Here is an 18,716-nt window from a genome sequence, read left to right as displayed (position 1 = left end):
GTGCAGTGCATTTATTACGAATGAGGGGACACTGTAGGGTTAGAAACAGACTGTGAAACAATTATAAGAGGCCATAAGTACACAAACAAATTAAGAAATTTGGTACATGGAGCTTGAGAAAATTCTTTATGGAGAGTTTGTGTGTGAGGTTATGGGCTAGCGGTTGAGACAGAAACCACGCCAACGGGTGAATAAAGAAAACAGAATTATAGGAATATGGAAACAGGTTGTGTAAATGTGTATGGACCTGCTTGCTCGTGTTGAGGGTAAATACTGGCAGACACTGGTTGAGATAAATGTCTTGTTGCCATGTGTGTAGAGCAAAGGCATCAAGGCTGAATGGCCCATCAACACTCGTTGTCAAGGTTTCAGAGACCATCATTCACTTGGACATAGTATATGAGAATAAGAAGTGCCATCGACATCACAGTGTCTTTGGGCAAATGGGGCAGAAAAATTAATAAGAAACGTTGATAGAGATATACTGAATTGTTCTTTCTTTTTAGTGAAAATCTTTACAACACTAACAATGAGTTTGACTGGGGAGTGTTCCGTGGCCTTGCTGAGGAGATGGGACTCAACCCAAACACATCGTGGCTCTTCTTAAACCGTTTTGGTCAGTCTGGGGTACATGTCTTCCAGCTGAACAGCAATCCCAACAAGAAGATGGTGCGTATCTCATTTTCTGATCTTGCTCCAGTTATCTATCTCAAAATCCCCAGAAGGAAAAGAAAAACAGTAAAACGGGGAAATAAGGGGCGTCATTCTCCGAACCCCCGCCGGGAATCGGGCCGCGCCGGTTGGCGGGCCCCCCCGTTGGATTCTCCGGCCCGAATGGGCCGAAGTCCTGCCAATAAATTGCCTGTCCCGCCGGCATGGATTAAACCACCTTTTGAACGGCGGGACAAGGCGGCGTGGGCGGGCTCCGGGGTCCTGGGGGGGCGCGGGGCGATCTGGCCCTGGGGGGTGCCCCCACGGTGGCCTGGCCCGCGATCGGGGCCCACCGATCCGCGTGCGGGCCTGTGCCGTAGGGGCACTCTTTCCCTCCCGCCTCCGCCACGGTCTCCACCATGGCGGAGGCGGCATGCGCCGACATGTCATTTCCGCGCCAGCTGGCGGGGCACCAAAGGCCGTTTCCGCCAGCTGGCGGGGCGGAAATTCCTCCGGCGTCGGCCTAGCCCCTCAATGTTGGGGCTCAGCCCCCAAAGATGCGGAGCATTCCGCACCTTTGGGGCGGTGCGATGCCCGTCTGATTGGCGCCATTTTGGGCGCCAGTCGGCGGACATTGCGCCGTTTCGGGAGAATTTCGCCCCTGGTCCTGTACACTTTAAAATGGAACACCAGTAAGACGGGGAAACAGGTTGTGTAAATGTGTATGGACCTGCTTGCTCGTGTCGAGGGTAAATACTGGCAGACACTGGTTGAGATAAATGTCTTGTTGCCATGTGTGTGGAGCAAAGGCATCAAGGCTGAATGGCCCATCAACACTCGTTGTCAAGGTTTCAGAGACCATCATTCACTTGGTCAGGGTACAGAAGAATAAAAGGTACTTGCGACATCCCAGTGTCTTTGGGGAAATGGGGGCAGAGTATTAATAAGAAACATTGATGAGACGTACTGAATACTGGTCCGAATTGTGTTTTCCTTCTTTATTTCTAAACATTTAACGATGCAGTGTTGTCACAAATGGACCACATTTCTGAGTTTGCTTTTCCGCCATTAGCCTACATGACCCCAAAGTTTTGATTCTCTCCCCAATAAATATGGCAACAATATGCGCTGATCACTTCAACTTTTTAATGGAAAATGTACTCGGATCAATTTCTTTTTCAGTATGTCCGAGTGATGCCCGTCGGGGGACAGTGCTACGAAGAAGGCCCCTTCTTCCCTACCACGCCTAGAAACATTATCCGCATGGGTATCGGCAGGACCCCAGATTTGTGGCTCAAACCAGACTGGCTCCTCATTTGCAGCTTGTTGATAACATCAGTAATAATGGTCGGTGTCTGTGCAGGATTGCTGGTGAGCAAGGGTTCCAGTTTTCACTTGTTCCAATGTTCAGCAGATTTTCAGGCAGTTTGCAAATCTGTTCATGAGATCTGGGCGACACTGGCACTAATTGCCCTAGAACCTGAAAGGGCATCAGTCAATCATTTCTTGACAACAGTCGTTAATCATTAGCCTATCAATTTTGTTGAATTCAAATTCCACAATCTGCCATGGTGGGATTCAGGCAGAACATTATCCTGAGTTTCTGGGTTATTAGTCCAAGAATAACACCACTGTGCTGCCAGCCACCTCCCCTGCTAAAGTACAATTGTTTTTTCTAGGCTATGTATCACTGGATGCATCGATCATTGATATTTATGCGGCGCGATTCTCCGAAATGGAGACAGAGTGTTTGCGCCGTCGAACGCCGTCGCGTATTACGACGGCGTGAAATGGGCGCGGGCAGTACCGATTCTGGCCCCCGCAGGGGGCCAGCACGGCGCTGGAGCGGTTCACGCCGCTCCAGCCTTACTTCCGGCGTGCACTGGGGGCGGCGCCAACCCACGCAAGCGCAGTGGCGACACGCCAACCCGCACATGCGCGGTGGCCTTACAGAACGCTCCGGCCCTGATGCAACATGGCGCGGGGATTCTGGGGCTGGACGCGCAACAAAGTAGGCCCGGCGGGGGGAGATGCCGGCCCGCCGATCGGTGGGCCCGGTTCACGGGCCAGACCCCATCGGAGGCCCCCGTCAGAGCCCCCCCCCCCCCCCCCCAGGGGACAGAGCCCCTCTCCCTCCCCATAGGCTGTCTCCCAACCCTTCGCGCAGAGTTCCCGCCGGCAGCGACCAGGTGTGGACAGCGCCGGCGGGACTCTGTTTTATCCACGCGGCCGCTCGGCCCATCCGGGCCGGAGAATGGGCATCCCCGCCGTGTACAGCGGCCCACGACGGGTGCCGCGCCAAACGCGCCGACGCAAATGCCGCCAATTCTCCGCACCTCGGAGAATCGCGCGCCAGTGTCGGGGCGGCGTGGCGCTTTTGAGGCGATTCTCCGGCCCGGCACGGGGCTCGGAGAATCGCGCCCATGATGTCATGGTATTGTTGGAAACATGTTCTGAAGCGCAATCTGAACATGCATTGTCAAACTAATTTGGTTACATTTAGTGCGGTCCAAATTTAAGAACATTCGTCCTTCTCAAAACAAAACCACTGGGGCTAAGAAGGCAACAGACTGAATCTTCCACAAATACTGTAACGATCATTAAATGGGTCAACCACTGTCCATATTTCATTATAACTAAATTAGGCAACGTTGATTCACAAAGACACATTCTACATGAACAGTTCATGGTTGGTTAACCTTAGTGAAGGCTCATTTCTATTGGTAAACGTACCAACTGATGTGCTGCTGAGATACATGGAATAAGAATGCCCTACGTTTATACATTGATAGAATTGATGCCATTGTGCCCGCTGTGGCTCAGAGGGTCATGGGTTCAAGTCGCACTCCAGAATTGGAGCACGGAAATCAAGGCTTACACTCTGGTGCAGGACTGGGGAGATTGCTGCACTGTCATCTTTCAGATCAGACGTCAAACTGTGCCTCCCTACACCCCCCCCCCCCCCCCCACCAGCACCACCACCACCACCACCTTTCAGGTGAATGTAAAAGATTCCACAGTGCTTGTTCAGTGATGAGCAGGGGAGTTCTCCGTGGTGGCTTGGTCAATATTCATCATTCAATCAACATCACAAAATCAGATTACCTCCTGTTTCGACGCCCCGGGCTAGTGCGCGGTCAATTCCAGCCCCGCTCGTCCCGGAGTCACAACACAAGTGAATTAACAATAATTCTTGTAAAAATCCCGGAGACCTATCGCCCTTGGCTGCCCAATGATTACAGTCACCAGGTTTGTAAGTTGAAACACAATTACTCTTTATTTACAACAGGAATAAAGCTGAAACATGTAGTAATTATAGCTGGATAACAAGCAAGCTAACCTGCCACCCTCTACTCACAACCACAGGACAGACAAACACAGAGGGGTGGAAAGGGGCAAAAAAAATAATAAGTAATCAGGGCAACGGGTAAGAGTTCTTGTTTCAACCGATGAGTTCTTTGCAGGAGGCTGTTCTCTCAGCTCATTGGTTGTTCAAAGCCTCTGGTTTGCAGCTGTTGATGGTCTTCTTGGCAGAGTCATTCATTCAGTACGGTAATTACAGGCAGCAGGCTTTTTTCTGGAAAGACACTTCAGTTTTTATTAAACTGGGCCTTCAGCTCAAAGATTCACATTCTGGCCTGTTTATTTCTTGAGAGACTTTGCCACACATCAAACCCTGCTTCAAGCCCATGGTTTGATTTCACTTCGCTGCAGTCTCAAGAGGGTCATGCCCAAATCTGCTAGAGAGTGAGAAGACCTTTTACACTGGATTTTCAGAGGGATTTCATCAGATATTTTAGATAGAGAGTTGGAACTCCTCCATCCAGCCTTCAGAATCTAAGTGAAACTAACTCCAGCCTTGTGACGCTGAGAAACATGTCAGTCAGATCAGAACCAATTACCACTGGTTACTGGGCTGGGCACCGCTTTTAGGCCGATTCATTGTCCACCAGAGTCATCACCAATATCTCCTGCTGCTGCAATCCTTGCTTGAATTAAAGGCACAGGCCACATACAAACTGCTTTATCTAAAAGTCACAGGTCCATTAATCCTCCATGGACCAAACATGTAATAGCAAAAAGGAAAGAAAGAGCAAATAAGGGGCTGAACAGGGAACAAACAGGAGTGAATCTTACCCTCGTCATAATCACAATGATGTTCATGGGAGCTTTCTGTGCACAAATTCGTTGCTGTGTTTCCCACATTACAACAGTGACTGCACTTCCAAAGTGCTTCAAGTGGGATGTCCTGCAGTCATGAAAGGTGCTATACAAATGCAAGTATTTAATTTTAATCCCAGGTTGGCGCAAATTTATCTGATCTTATCCAAATCATCATGAGGGGGGGGGAGGAATGGGGTGTTGTAATTGGCTTCCGTGTACCCGTGAGTAGAAAAGTAAACCAAACTTCCTCTAACCTCGCTGTCTCCCAGCGACCTTTACTGGAATCTCAGCTGATGTACAAACAGTGAGATATTGGAGGGTTCCTTGTCTGTGTGGAGAAGTGTCTCAGTGTGAGTAAAAGGGAGAGAAATCTGTTTTGGGTTATCACACTGACCAGGCAATGTTGTATCAGACACCAGATGTATGTCCCATCTGAAATTCAATTCTACTGAAGACATGGGACTGAATATTAAGCATGGTGTATAAGAGATGACCCTGCCACACAAGGGGAATTTGTACTGCATTTTTTCTGGCAAGAAGGAAGGATGGGGTGCTACAATTGGTGGGCGGGAAAATTCATTTACATTCAAATCTTCAGCTTCTCTTTAGAAAATTCAATTGGCCTGAGAAAGCACCTGTTGCCCCAAGTTACCGGAGTCTACACAAGGCCTACAACTTTGATGACTACTCTTCGAAAGGAGCTTCCGTCATTGCTGTCAAGAAATTCCATCGGAGCCTGCACTTTATGGAGCAAACTGAGGAAAACGAAGAGGGCGGAGAAGGAGGCGAAGGTGGGTATTTAGGCACTCCTACAGTTTTACAGCACAGAAAGAGCCCTTCTGCCCATTGTGTGTGTGCCGGCAAGTCATACACAGTCAGATATGACAACAGTGCACGTATACAGTAACATAGCCCAGGTATCAGGTACTCTTTCTAGAATATTGTTAGGAAGCTATGGAGTGGCATCTAACTGCAAGTATTGTACACTATCCCGTTTTGGACTGAGAGGTTGGATTTAGAACAGGTTGGGAGCTTAATTATAAAGAGAAATACTCGCATTTCGAGAATATTGGCTCGCATTTCTCCTATAATGATAGGTTTGAAGTAAGATAATAATTTTGCAGGAAGCCTAGCATCCAAATAGTGCACAGCAAGATCCCATAAACAGCAAATGGATGAAGTTGTCTAATCAGCTTTTGTCTCTTATAATGTTTTGCAATTTAAAAAATATATATATAAGACTATTTTATTTTAGATTCTATCCTGAAAAACAATGAATTTTGGGATTATGAGCGACAAATTGATTTGGAATTCTTTAATACCAACACATTCTATCGAATTCTTCTGAGGCAGTCACTTGCTGTGTCAGTCCGAATAAGTCAGCATAAAAATGAGGTAAGACGTAAAAAGAGTTGTGCACCTTGGTGTAGCCTCAGAAATAGCTTTTAACAAAAGGAATCCCTCATAGGGATTTCCATTGCCTCTTCCATCACCGGGAATTAATTTATAAGCAGATTCATGTTGCCCAATGAGAGTATAGTTTGTCATTGAGGTTAGTCACATGCGTCACTTTTTGATGTCCAGATTCAAATAAAGTTACTCCTGCTGTTGCTAGGGTGTGACAAATCCAATTGAACTATATTTTTGCTTCAAAAAAATTAAGTGTTTGACGTAATAAAATTTAATACATCTACCCCATCTCCTGCAACGTTGCACATGGAGAGCCAAGACTAAATGTGACCTTCAAATCGGGCTGGTTTAGCACTGGGCTAAAGAGCTGGCTTTGAAAGCAGACCAAGGCAAGCCAGCAGCACGGTTCAATTCCCGTACCAGCCTCCCCAAACAGGCGCCGGAATGTGGCGACTAGGGGCTTTTCACAGTAACTTCAATTGAAGCCTACTTGTGACAATAAGCGATTTTCATTTTCATTTCAAATCGAGTCCATTAATAAGCAATGTGTAATAATGTATTCCAAATCTCTTCTACATAGGTGAAGAAATTATACCAAAAAATAGCTAAGGAGACCAATTCACTCAGGGAACTTTGGATGGAGAGAATGAACTTTGCTGGAAGAGGGATGGTTATTAACAAGAAAGACATGGCGATGTATGTCAAGATTTGCCACAAGGTGAATATGTTGATTTTCAATTTCTGGGGAAAAGTCAAGTGGACTCGGGAACATTGGGCGGGATTTTCCACCTGCTCCCACCTGCGTGATCTTTCCGGTCCTGCCGAACGCGCCCCCCCCCCCCCCCCGCGGTTCTCTGGCGGCAGAGGGTGCAGACAACGGGAAAGTCCATTGATAGCGACAGGACCAGTAGATCCTGCCGTTGGCCAATAGCAAATTGTCTCTGCAGGTGCAAAACATCCCCGGGGCAGGGGCGGCGGGGGGGGGGGGGGGACGACTCACCCCGTTAACTCCATTTTTTCTTCCTACAGATGCGGCTAGACCTGCTGTGTTTTTCCAGCATTCTCTGTTTTTCGTTTCAGAACTCAGTTGCCGCAGTATTTTGCCTTTAATTATTATGTTGATCTACAAGACCGCCTTTGCGTTCATAGTTTGGAAATTGGAAGATAGTGTCAAGTTGCCTGACCCATCATTTCTTGGGCGTATCTATCACTACATCTGCAATGAATGCTCAATATTGGCACCATCAAAAAATATTGCGCAAGTGAAAATGGAGGCACAGGCCCGAGGGACAGGGCAGAACTCAGGTTCGACATGAAAAGAGACAAAGACATTACGTGTATTGAACATGAAGATTAGATCTTGCAATTTTATTTTTTTTTAAATCAGATTATTTTGTTTTAGATTCTATCCTGAAAAATAATGTATTATGGGATTATGAGCGACAAATTTATTTGGAATTCTTTAATACCAACACATTCTATTGAATTGTTCTCAAGCAGCCAGGTCCTGAGACCTCCTCCAGTCCGCCAGCTCTCTCCCCAGGGCGCCTCTAGGTTCTCAAACTCGTGTCTCAATACTTCCTTAAGTCCCTCGGTTTCAGATTCTACAGGTTGATGTATTTGAAGTTTTTTGTTTGCACCCAAACTTGAAAGGATTCCAACCGGAAGATGAGGAATGAACTTTTGGAACAAGCCAAGCAAATATTTATGATTGTGGTTTTCTGCTCTGCTCTGCTCAGTGGATCCTGGTTTTGCGTATAAATATAATGTGATCTGGTATGAAATGTTTTTTAAAAGTCAAAACGAAGTCACTTTAGATAAACAATATACCCACTTTTAAAATTGTTGCTGATTAATGAGGAAACATTGAGCTAACTATTATTATGGATTTTGTTTTTATTCTGGGCATTACTGGCTAGGCCAGCATTTATTCCCCATCCCAATTGCCATTGAGAAAGGGGTGGTGAACTGCCTTCTTGACCCGCTGCAGTCTGTGTGGGGTAGGTGTGGTGTTCTTTGTTGTTTTGATCCGAGGATGGTTGGCATAGTGTTCACAAAGACCACAACTAGCTTTTATATTCAACAAAGCTAAAGTTTTATTTACACTACTTAATTGGATTCAACACTTACTCCTATATAATAAACAGTTGATAATAAACATACAATCTACCCTCGTCTACTACTAATCTCTACACTAATATAATAACTATGATCTGCTCTCACTCACACTATCTTTCCTACAGTCTGTCTTCCAGCTTTCTCCTCAACACTCTCTCCCAGAAGACTTAGCATCAATGCTTTATATAGTTCTGCATCTAGCTCCCTCTAGTGGTTGATTTGGATGTGATATTAACCCTTACAGTTCTGTACATTTATTACAATGTCACAGGGTTGTTGATTTCTAGAATGGATTGTCACGTCACTGCGAGGAATGGGAACCCAGCTGAAAACGCTCTTAGAAATTGAGAGCTTGCACCTTGAATTCACGTGTCTGAATGAGTCAGAATCTAAGAAATGACTGACTGATCCCATGCCTACGTTGTTCTTTCAGATGAGGTTAGAGATTGAGAGGCGAAAGCATATCGGGCTCGAGTTTCAAGAGATCCTCAACAAGCAGCAGGAACTACTGCACAATGACTGGAGATGCCGAGAAGAGCATCAGGTTACCTTCAGCACAACCCTGAGAGCAGCGGTCCTGTTACTGGAGGAACGCATTGACAACAGTGAGGATAGAAAGGCACTGCTAAGCACCAGAGACCCTAAGCGGTAGTTATCTTGAGCTATAAGAAGAGCTGGATTGGTGGATGGGCTGAAAGCATTTATTGTAATTTTCTTTTTAAGTAGACTGTGTGCCAAAATTTTAATCTACGATAATTCAAATTAGTATTTCCAGAAGTGTTATTCTTTCCACTGTGTGTTAAGTCACTTATGCCCAGTAGGGCCAGAAGTAGACATCAGGCCTATTCCACCATTCAACAAGATCAATAGCCACTTGCATTTATATATTGCCTGGAGTCGTAAAACATCCAAAGATACAAATCAGGCCTGATCTTTACCTCAGTTCGACTGACCAGCCTTTGTCACACATCCCTTAATGCCCTTCCCTCACAAAACCAATCGATCTCAGTCCTGAAAGTTTCCAGTCTCTTTAGGGAAGTGAGTTCTAGATTTCTGCTTTATCCATGTGGAAAACCTGTTTCCTGATTTCACTCCTGAATGTAGAGTAAAGGGTTAACATCAGAACAGTAAAGACGCTGATGTAATATTGATGTCGGGTCACATGACAGAGAAGCAATTGGGAGGAGACGTTCCAACCTCGTGTAGAGCTCTAATTGGGTAAACAACGAGTAATGGTTTTGCGAAACTACACACTCGAGCAGATTACTTTGGGATAGCAGAAAATTCCCAAATCCCTGTCTAGACCCCAACCACACAACGAAACATCAAATGGCCAAGCTACAATTTTAAGATTGTCTCCCCTGTTCTTGATTCCTCCACCAGAGGAAATAGTTCTCTGGATGGAATCCTCCATTATCAGTGGGTGTCTGGCCCACTGTCTGCAAAAGCAGCAACACTCCCGTGTTGATTCTGAGGAAGGAAGGCCCATTGTATCTTCTGCCCATTAGGCAGCTCAGTGGGCAGCACTGGGCCTTCCTCCAGACTGAGGACCCCGGAAGACAACCTCCTGCCCGCCAAGAACTTCCAGCCAATCAGAGGCCAGCAGCTCTTGCACCTGGCGGTGACAAGGAGGAGACCATTGCCGCTGCTGGGAGAACCGGCCCCAGAGTACCAGGATCGGAGCTTCCGGGAAAAAAGGTAAGTTCAGTTGTCGGGGTGGTAGAGGCGGAGGGGGAGAATCTCATGGCGTGGGGGACATGGGGAAGGGGTTGGCATCAAGGGCAAGGGGCTGTGGCTGTCAGCGACCACCCTCTTGCTTCATATCATGCCCTTGGTCATGCACAGTTTAGTACAGATTGAGGGACCCTGAAAGGACCTCCAGCTGACCCGCAGCTCACAGAGTTTTTCCCGTTATGTGGGCCACATGTCGACAGGCATGCCTGGAGCTGGGAAGATTGCAGCGGAGCTGGGAAGAGGCCCTTCCGTGGTCATTAACAGGACTTGAGCGTCACAAGTGGAGGCAGAGTGGGACAGCTGACCCGCTGCCAACCCACCACATTTTCAGGCTCACCTGCCTCGATCCTAGTCTGCGAGGGCAGAAGATTCACGAAGCCCTTAATCACTTTGCAATATCTCAATCATATCACCACCTCACCATCCTGAAGTCAAGGGAATAAGAGCTAGGTTCATGCTCCTAGGGTTCTACAGCTCATCATGTCTGTGCCAAACACCCGTCTATTTTAATACAAGAGTCGATAATGGTTTCACGGTCACTATTACTGAGGCTAGCTTTTTAATTTCAGATTTATGAACTGAGTTTATTTAAATTCCACCAGCTGCTGTGGTGGGATTTGAACCCGTGTCTCCAGAGCACTAGCCTGGGCCTCTGGATTACTCGTCTGGAGACATTACCACCACCCCCCCCTATCTGTCCCCAATTTAACCCTGGTACAATTCTGGTGAATTAGCACTGTGCCTTTTCCAAACTGGCACATCTTTCCTGTGCAAACTCAATCACGAGCCAGCCACCTCTCACAAGATTGAAATTTGGCCTGTGTGGGAATTTTGCGGGTCACGGCTGTTCTGAAATTGTGGTTGAAAATGTCACCCATTTTGTGATGCAACTTTCCAATGTCCTATCATCTTCTGCTAAATTCAGATCTGTGCCCCGTCTTTCTGCCCGATTGAGATCACAAACCACCTTCTTAACCCACCCCATCAGAAAATTGGGATTTTTTTTTTCAGTTCCGCTTTAATGTTCTTTTATAGAGTTGCTGGGCAGATCGAAGCATTGATGCTACAAATGTCAGATGCGATCACAAACGAGTGTCAGAGATTAAACACCTGGGCTCTGCTGGGGGAAGGAATAGGTGCCCAGCTGGTAAGCAAGAAGACTTCAATAGGTCTCTCCAAGGAGGAATTAATTGGTAAGAAAACTTCCATGTCTCTATGACTTCCCAGGTATACCTGCTGAAAGGATGTTTTTTGACAAAAAACAATATATTGCTGGATGAAGTATGATGGTGAGGTTAAAATCTTGATGCACGCAACTGAACAGGTTCCTCGACTTGCTGGTATAGCTCATTGAAAATGTTGCTCAACAACTTATATTTTTTATAACTACTTTGCATCCGTCAAGAAGGTCAGTTATGATTATGTCAACCAGTTAGCTGTTGTGTCTTTTTGATATTTTAACTATTTGTTAAATTTGCACACAAGGGAATGTCATACAAACACATTGAAATGTTTGTTTAAATATTACGGATTTTGGGAGGCACTGCTGTAGAAACCTTGGTATATTTCTCTAGTGTACCAACGTACACACAAAGTATAACTTCTGTGCCCTGGTGGAGGAAGAGGCGTTTAAGTAGATCGATGGGGTGCAAATCAATCAGGCTGCTTTGTCCTGGATGGTATTGAGCTTCTTGAATGCTGTTGTAGCTGCGCCCCTCCAGGCATGTGGACAATATTCCCTCACACTTCTAGCTCCTATCCTACACCCTGATTCTTGCAAGTTCATGAACTGGAGGGCAACACGGTGGTGCAGTGGTTAGCACTGCTGCCTCACGGTTTCGCCCCCACAACCCAAAGATGTGCAGGCTAGGTGCATTGGTCACGCTAAATTGCCCCTCAATTGGAAAAAAATGAATTGGGTACTCTAAATTTAGGGGAAAAAAAGTTCATGAACTGGATGAAAAAAACTTTCCAAAAATGATGAGTCAATATTTTGGAGATAAATACTTCATTAAAAAAATAGATCATGGTACCAGTGAAACAGAATTACTCCTTTAAGTTATACTAAAGGCTATGGCCGGGATTCTCCACCGGCATGATTCTCTGTTATGCCGGCGCCCGGGGGTTCCCCAACGGCGTGGGGCTGCCCCACACTGGGAAACCCCATTGACCGGCCAGCATAACGGAGAATCCCGCCGGCCGGTCGGGGCAGAAATGTGGCGGGGCGGAGAATCCCGCCCTATAATGGGTTGGGTGGAACTCCTCCAAACCCAGCAACAACATTGGTGTGGAGAAGGCATGCTCCATGCAAAACCATCCCGCAACCATAGAGCAGAGTCGGGGGGGAGGGCACAAATGAGGGCCAAGTGGGACTTCCAGCCCTCTGGAGCAACCAGCCAATTGGGCTGGCCAGCAGCTCAACCAGTCGAGGTAGCACCAGGAAGTCATCAGTGGCCACTGCTGGGACTTCAGAAGGTAAAGAAGAACATGGCTGTAGATACCTGCAATTGGCAAATGACAACACCAGAAAAGTGAACCTCCCCCTGCCCCCCCACCCCCAATCCCACTCCTTCCCGCACTTCAATCATTCACGTTTTAAAAATGTTCGCGTCCTGCTGCCCACACCATGGACAACGTAAGGTGTGGGCAACATATTATCAGGGTCAAGTGACTTGAGAACAAGTCTAATTGATGCTTAACTATTTGAATATCGGGGATGGGTTGCTGCTTTTTACCCCCCCCCCCCCCATCCCCTGCTCCCTATTATGGAGGTGAGCTCAGGGTGAGCGGGAAGGTGGTGGGATGGGCATCTTTTATGTGACCCCCCCCCCCCATGGGAAACATGCCCACTGGGGGCATTTAAAATTCAGCCCAATGAGTCTACAACACTCACAATTCCTGAAACACGGTGCCCCATTCCAATCTCCCCCTTCCCCCGCCTCCTGCTCATCCCACACCCTTCCCCAGGCAGTCAGTGATGAAAGGTGCCCCAACCATGAAATGTCGGAATGTTGCATTTTTTCAAACTAACTTTTACCTTCAAATGACAGGAGCCGACGGAACCATCAGAGCGTGTGATCTCCTCCAGGTGGATCAGCTGACAGGGCTGGTCACTCCGAGTCCCGATGCTGTGATGCTTCTGGCCAATAAACAGACCGTGGTTGTGCCCCGCGGCTTCTTCCTTCACCCTCAAACGGGGCGGGTGCTCCCTATTGCTGGCAACCTGGGTTACGACCCCGTGCGATCCAGGCTTTTCCCGATCACAGACTTGACAACAGGTCAGTTCCCTGAAGCAAAGAGCCAGTTGTTAATTATGAGAACAAAATACATCTTCAAGGCCATTAGAGAAACAGCACATCAAAGCCATTCTGTGTACTAACTAAAGGGGATTATACGTGAAATATTTGCCCGATAACTTTGTTAATGATCGATAAATAGTGGAAGAGACAAGGATTGAGCATGAATCTTCATTCCCAGCCTCGCTGAACAGGATGATGGGCCCAGAGATTAGCTGGACTCAGTCACTCATGAAATTATAGAATGGTACAGCAGAGTAGGCAATTGTTCGATCTCTCTGAAGGAGTTATCCAGTTAATCCCACTCCCCTGCTCTTTTCCCATCGTCTTGTAAATATTTTCCCTTCCAATATTGACACAATTCTCTTTCAAACGTTGCTGTTGAATCTATTTTCATTGTCATTCTTTCATGCAATTTAACTTTTATAAAGCCAGTGTCTAATGCTGCTATAGTGATTGGCTCAAATTTTACATCATTGCTTTGACCACTTGGGTGTGCTCCTCACTCCAAATCTTCACCACCAACCAATTCCACAAGTTTATTTCTCTCTTTCCCTCCCTCTGCGAGATACTGCACAGTAGCGGCTGTCTCTTTTATTCACGTGATGTGGACGCCACTGGAAAGGTCAGCACTTATCGCCCAATGCTAATTGTCCTTGCAGAGGCGGTGGGGAGCCGCTTTCTTGAACACAATTGACTTAGTAGGCTACTTCAGAGGGCAGTTAAGAATCAGCCACATCCCTGCAGGTCTGGGACCCCGTGCAGGCCAGGGTAAGATTGGTAGAAGTCCTGCTTTAAGGGACGTTAGTGAGCTGCTTCGGTTTTTATAACAATCTGGTGGTAACCATAACTTTTAATTACAAACTTATTTATTTGGTTGAATTTAAACTTCCCAGCTTCTGTGCTGAAAATGGAACTCATGTTTGCTACATTGTTAGTCCAGGCCTCTGGGTTGCTTCTCCAATAACATATCCATTATGCTATCATACGTCAATGCGTAAACCACCAGGTAAATTATTTAAAACGCAGAAGGGATTTAAAAATCTGAGAGAAATAAACAGTGAGAATTAGCAGATGATGAATGCAACAAATTTGTCAATATTAGTCACTCAAAGCCAGTTAACAACAAAAGAATTTCCTGCGTTTTAAGTGCTTCATTTTGTTTTAAGGGCAAAAAACTGAAATTATGTGACATTGATTATTGCTGTCTGAACTATTATTGATGTGGAGATGCCGGTGTTGGACTGGGGTGAGCACAGTAAGAAGTCTTACAACACCAGGTTAAAATCCAACAGGTTTGTTTGGAATCACGAGCTTTCGGAGTGCAGCACCTTCATCAGGGGAGTGAAGGAGTTGCGCTCCGGAAGCTAGTGACTCCAAACAAACCTGTTGGATTTTAACTTGGTGCTGCAAGACTTCTCACTGAACTATTATTGATGCTGAATGATTATTGAAGTAATTAAGAAAGTTTAGAGCTATGGGCACACAGAGTACATCTCGTTTTACTTCTTACTTTCCAATCCTAGGAGTGGTCTGCCAAAGGGAGGAACATGTGATTCCATACGTGTCACACCCACAGAGTCGAGACACTGGCCTCCCAGTGAAGCTTCAGCTAAGGAGCCTGCATCGTCAGAGTGAGTTGAAACTGGGAGGACCAATTGCAGATGCAAAGACGGGGATAGAAGTGCCCATCTTGGCTGTGACCATTCATCTACAGACAGGCCTTGTCTATCCATTAGGAGGAACTTACATTAGCCCAGCCACAAACATGTTGGCACCAATTGAGATTGGAGCTCCGATGGTCCACAAGAAGACTGGCCAGGTGGTTCCCATCATAGGTGTTGGCCTTGACACCAGTACAGGTAACAGTGATGGTCCAATGAGATGTGAATAATAAAGAGGGTAAATAAGGTACAGCAACCTCACTCCAAAATACCCTTCGTAGAGTTTATGTCAGGAGAATTGAAATGGAGTTTGGATGAGCGAGGAGATGCATATCGAACGAGATTGAGAATATCCTGGAGGGATTAATTCAGTATCCAGGAATTTCCAAAACACATTGGAAGCTAGGAGATATCAGAACAGCAGAAATTGCTCTTTCTAAGTCACAAATTGCATTCTCAGTGACTATGGTCGTGGTGCATTGTACGTCTTCATTTTATTTGGTACCTGATGCACTAAGCGTCAAGAACCACAAAGACCCATGAGACTTTAACCAAGGCTTTAATACACTACATAGGAAGCTTACCCGACACAGACGACCCCAGACAAAATGGGTCAGGTCTCAGAAGCTGGGTCTTATACCTAACTCCCGGGGGAGTGGCCAAGGCGGAGCTCTCCGTGGCCAGGTCAGGTTACATACAGGTGACCGAACCTCTACAGAGCTACAGTACAATACACAGTACAATACACAGGATTACAGGGCCACGTTACACACAACTATTATATAACTATGTACAATGCTAGGGAAGTACAGTGGTGTATCACCACAACACCTCCATAGCCTTTGACATGGTCTATTGCTCCATCCTCTCCAACGCCTCTTGTTCAGTTTCCAGCACAATGGAACAGCCCTCACTTGGTTCTAATTGTAGACCGAGCATTTCCAGCAGTGGTTTCGCTACTCACCTATGTGCAGCACTCCTCTATCTAGATACTGTCGCTTGCAGCATCATAACCAGGAATAGGATGTTTTCCCATCACGTGACACCCATTTCTGCGTCACCAGCAGCTTTCTCCACTTCTCCATTTGTTCTGTTCTTTGCTGTTACACTGCTTGGCATTTTAAAAATACAGTAGAGTAGAATCATAGTATTTACAGAGCAGAAGGAGGCCATCCGGTCCATTGAGTCTGCACCAGCTCTTGGAGAGAGCACCCTACTTAAGCCCACACCTCCACCCTATCCCCGCAACTCAGTAACCCCAGCTAAGCTTTTTTGGACACTAAGGTCAATTTAGCATGGCCAATCCACCTAACCTGCAGATCTTTGGACTGTGGGAGGAAACCGGAGCACCCGGAGGAAACCCACACAGCCACGGGGAGAACATGCAGACAATCCGCACAGACAGAGACCCAAGCCAGGAATCGAACCCGGGTCCCTGGAGCTGTGAAGCCACAGTGCTAACCACTATGCTACTGCCATAACATCCACTCATGTATATAATGAGATGCAGAAAGGCAGGTGATTGACACATAGGATGACCAGTAAGCATACAACACAGCACAGCCAATCACCAGACAGGACACTACCACTATAAAGCCAGAGGGCACTAGGTTTCCCGCTCTCTCGGGACCCAGCTACTGAGACAGTCAGAGTCCACGAGCTAGCAAGCACAAACACCATGCGGTAGCTAGTAAGTCTGCTCAGGCTACTACAAGGTCACTAGTCAGATCAGTATAGTGTCGACCCACAGCTGAATATGTACAGCAGTTCATCTAGTTGAATAAAACAGTGTTGGATCTTCTCCTGTGTTAGACGTCTGTTTCTAACTTCCCTGCATCAAGTGCAGTCCACATCGATCTAACCTGCCTAACACATCATGGTACCAGAGTGATATTGATCTTGACGGACCTACCTCGAGTGAATCAGCATCAACCAGCAAGCAGCCATCCGGTGAAATGGAAAACATCCAGCCTCCTCCGCAACTCCGCATCTCCGGCAACCTCGGCGCCAGCTGGAAAATCTTCAAGCAAAAGTTCCTCTTGTACATCGAGGCCTCCGACCTCGAGGCAGCATCGGATGCCAGGAAGATCGCGCTATTTCTCGCCACTGCAGGGGACCGTGCCATCCATATCTACAACTCCCTTATGTTCGCCGACGGCGGAGACAAAACAAAATTCAAGACAGTTCTGCTGAAGTTCGACAGCCACTGCGACATTGAGGTGAATGAGAGCTTTGAGCGGTACATCTTCCAGCAGAGGCTTCAGGGTAAGGATGAACCTTTTCAGTCCTTCTTGACCCATTTCTGCATCCTAGCGCAGTCATGTAACTATGACTCGGCGGCTGATTCCATGATCCGGGATCAGATCGTTTTCGGGGTCCACTCCAACTCTCTGCAACAGCAGCTCCTTAAAATCAAACAGTTGATCCTCTCTGTCGCTATCGAGACGTGCGTTGTCCATGAGCATGCCAAGAATCGTTACTCCCACATCAGGGCGGCAGAAACTGCAAAGCTGGCCTCCCACGAGGCAGAAATGGTGCAGGTCATTGCACAGATGCAGGGCCTGAGCATCGAGGAGAGTGGCCGTTTCGCGCGCTTTTCTCGGATCCCTGCGCATGCGCCACGACCAAGTGGACGACGAGAACGAAAACCCGACTGCGCAGGTGCGCACGCCGGCCGGCCTCACTGCGCATGCACGATGGCGCACTGATCGCGCTGACGTCAGCGGCATGACGTGTTCGAATTGTGGCTCCGCCCACTTAAAGCGGCAATGTCCGGCAAGAGGACGCCGATGTCTCCAGTGTGGCAAGTGTGGCCACTACGCAGCCCTCTGCAGATCCGCTCCACCGCTCAGCAGCCAGCAATCCCAGCTGCGGGCAGAATTATCCGCTCAATACAACAAGGCATGCCAGATTCTGATCCTGACAGCCCAACGGACCCTGATGCTGAGTGCCTCAAGTCCCCATACCGGGTGGGCATCATAACTACACATGAGCTGGCCTTCACCACACCTGCGCAACGCCTCTTGATCCTCAGTGTGGATCCCGACGACGAGTGGTCTGCTGTCCTCACAGTTAACAGCTCACAGTTAACAAGGCTCGCGTCTGATTTAAACTGGACACCGGCGCATCTGCGAACCTCATCTCACAATCCGACCTCGACACCATCCGGGCCCGACCAAGCATTCTTCCACCGGCCTGCCAGCTCCTTGACTACAATGGCAATGCCATAGCTGCCAGTGGCTCCTGTCAACTAGGGTTATCCAACAAGCCGATCAAGGCAACGTTATGATTTGAAATTGTCAGGCCTGACAGGGCATCCCTGCTCGGTGTTCGCGCCTGCAAGCTCCTGAACCTGGTTCAGCGAGTCCACACCATGTCATCGTCACCGGCGACGGCCTCGCCTGATGGAAATTTGCAAGCCGACATAGACGATATTATCACACAGTACCACAGTGTATTCGATGGAATGGGCACGCCTCCGTACCGATACAAAATACTGCTCAAGCCGAACGCCACCCCTGTAATCCATGCACCACGCCGGGTGCCGGCTCCCCTCAAGAATCATCTTAAAAAGCAACTACAGGACCTCCAAGACCAGGGCATCATCTCGAAGGTCACGAAGCCAACAGACTGGGTCAGCTCCATGGTATGTGTAAAGAAGCCATCAGGGGAGCTCCGC

The sequence above is a fragment of the Scyliorhinus torazame genome, chromosome 21 (genome assembly GCF_047496885.1).
Source record: "Scyliorhinus torazame isolate Kashiwa2021f chromosome 21, sScyTor2.1, whole genome shotgun sequence".
In the NCBI taxonomy this organism is placed as follows: Eukaryota; Metazoa; Chordata; class Chondrichthyes; order Carcharhiniformes; family Scyliorhinidae; genus Scyliorhinus; species Scyliorhinus torazame.
Note: the sequence above shows the minus strand (reverse complement) of the source record.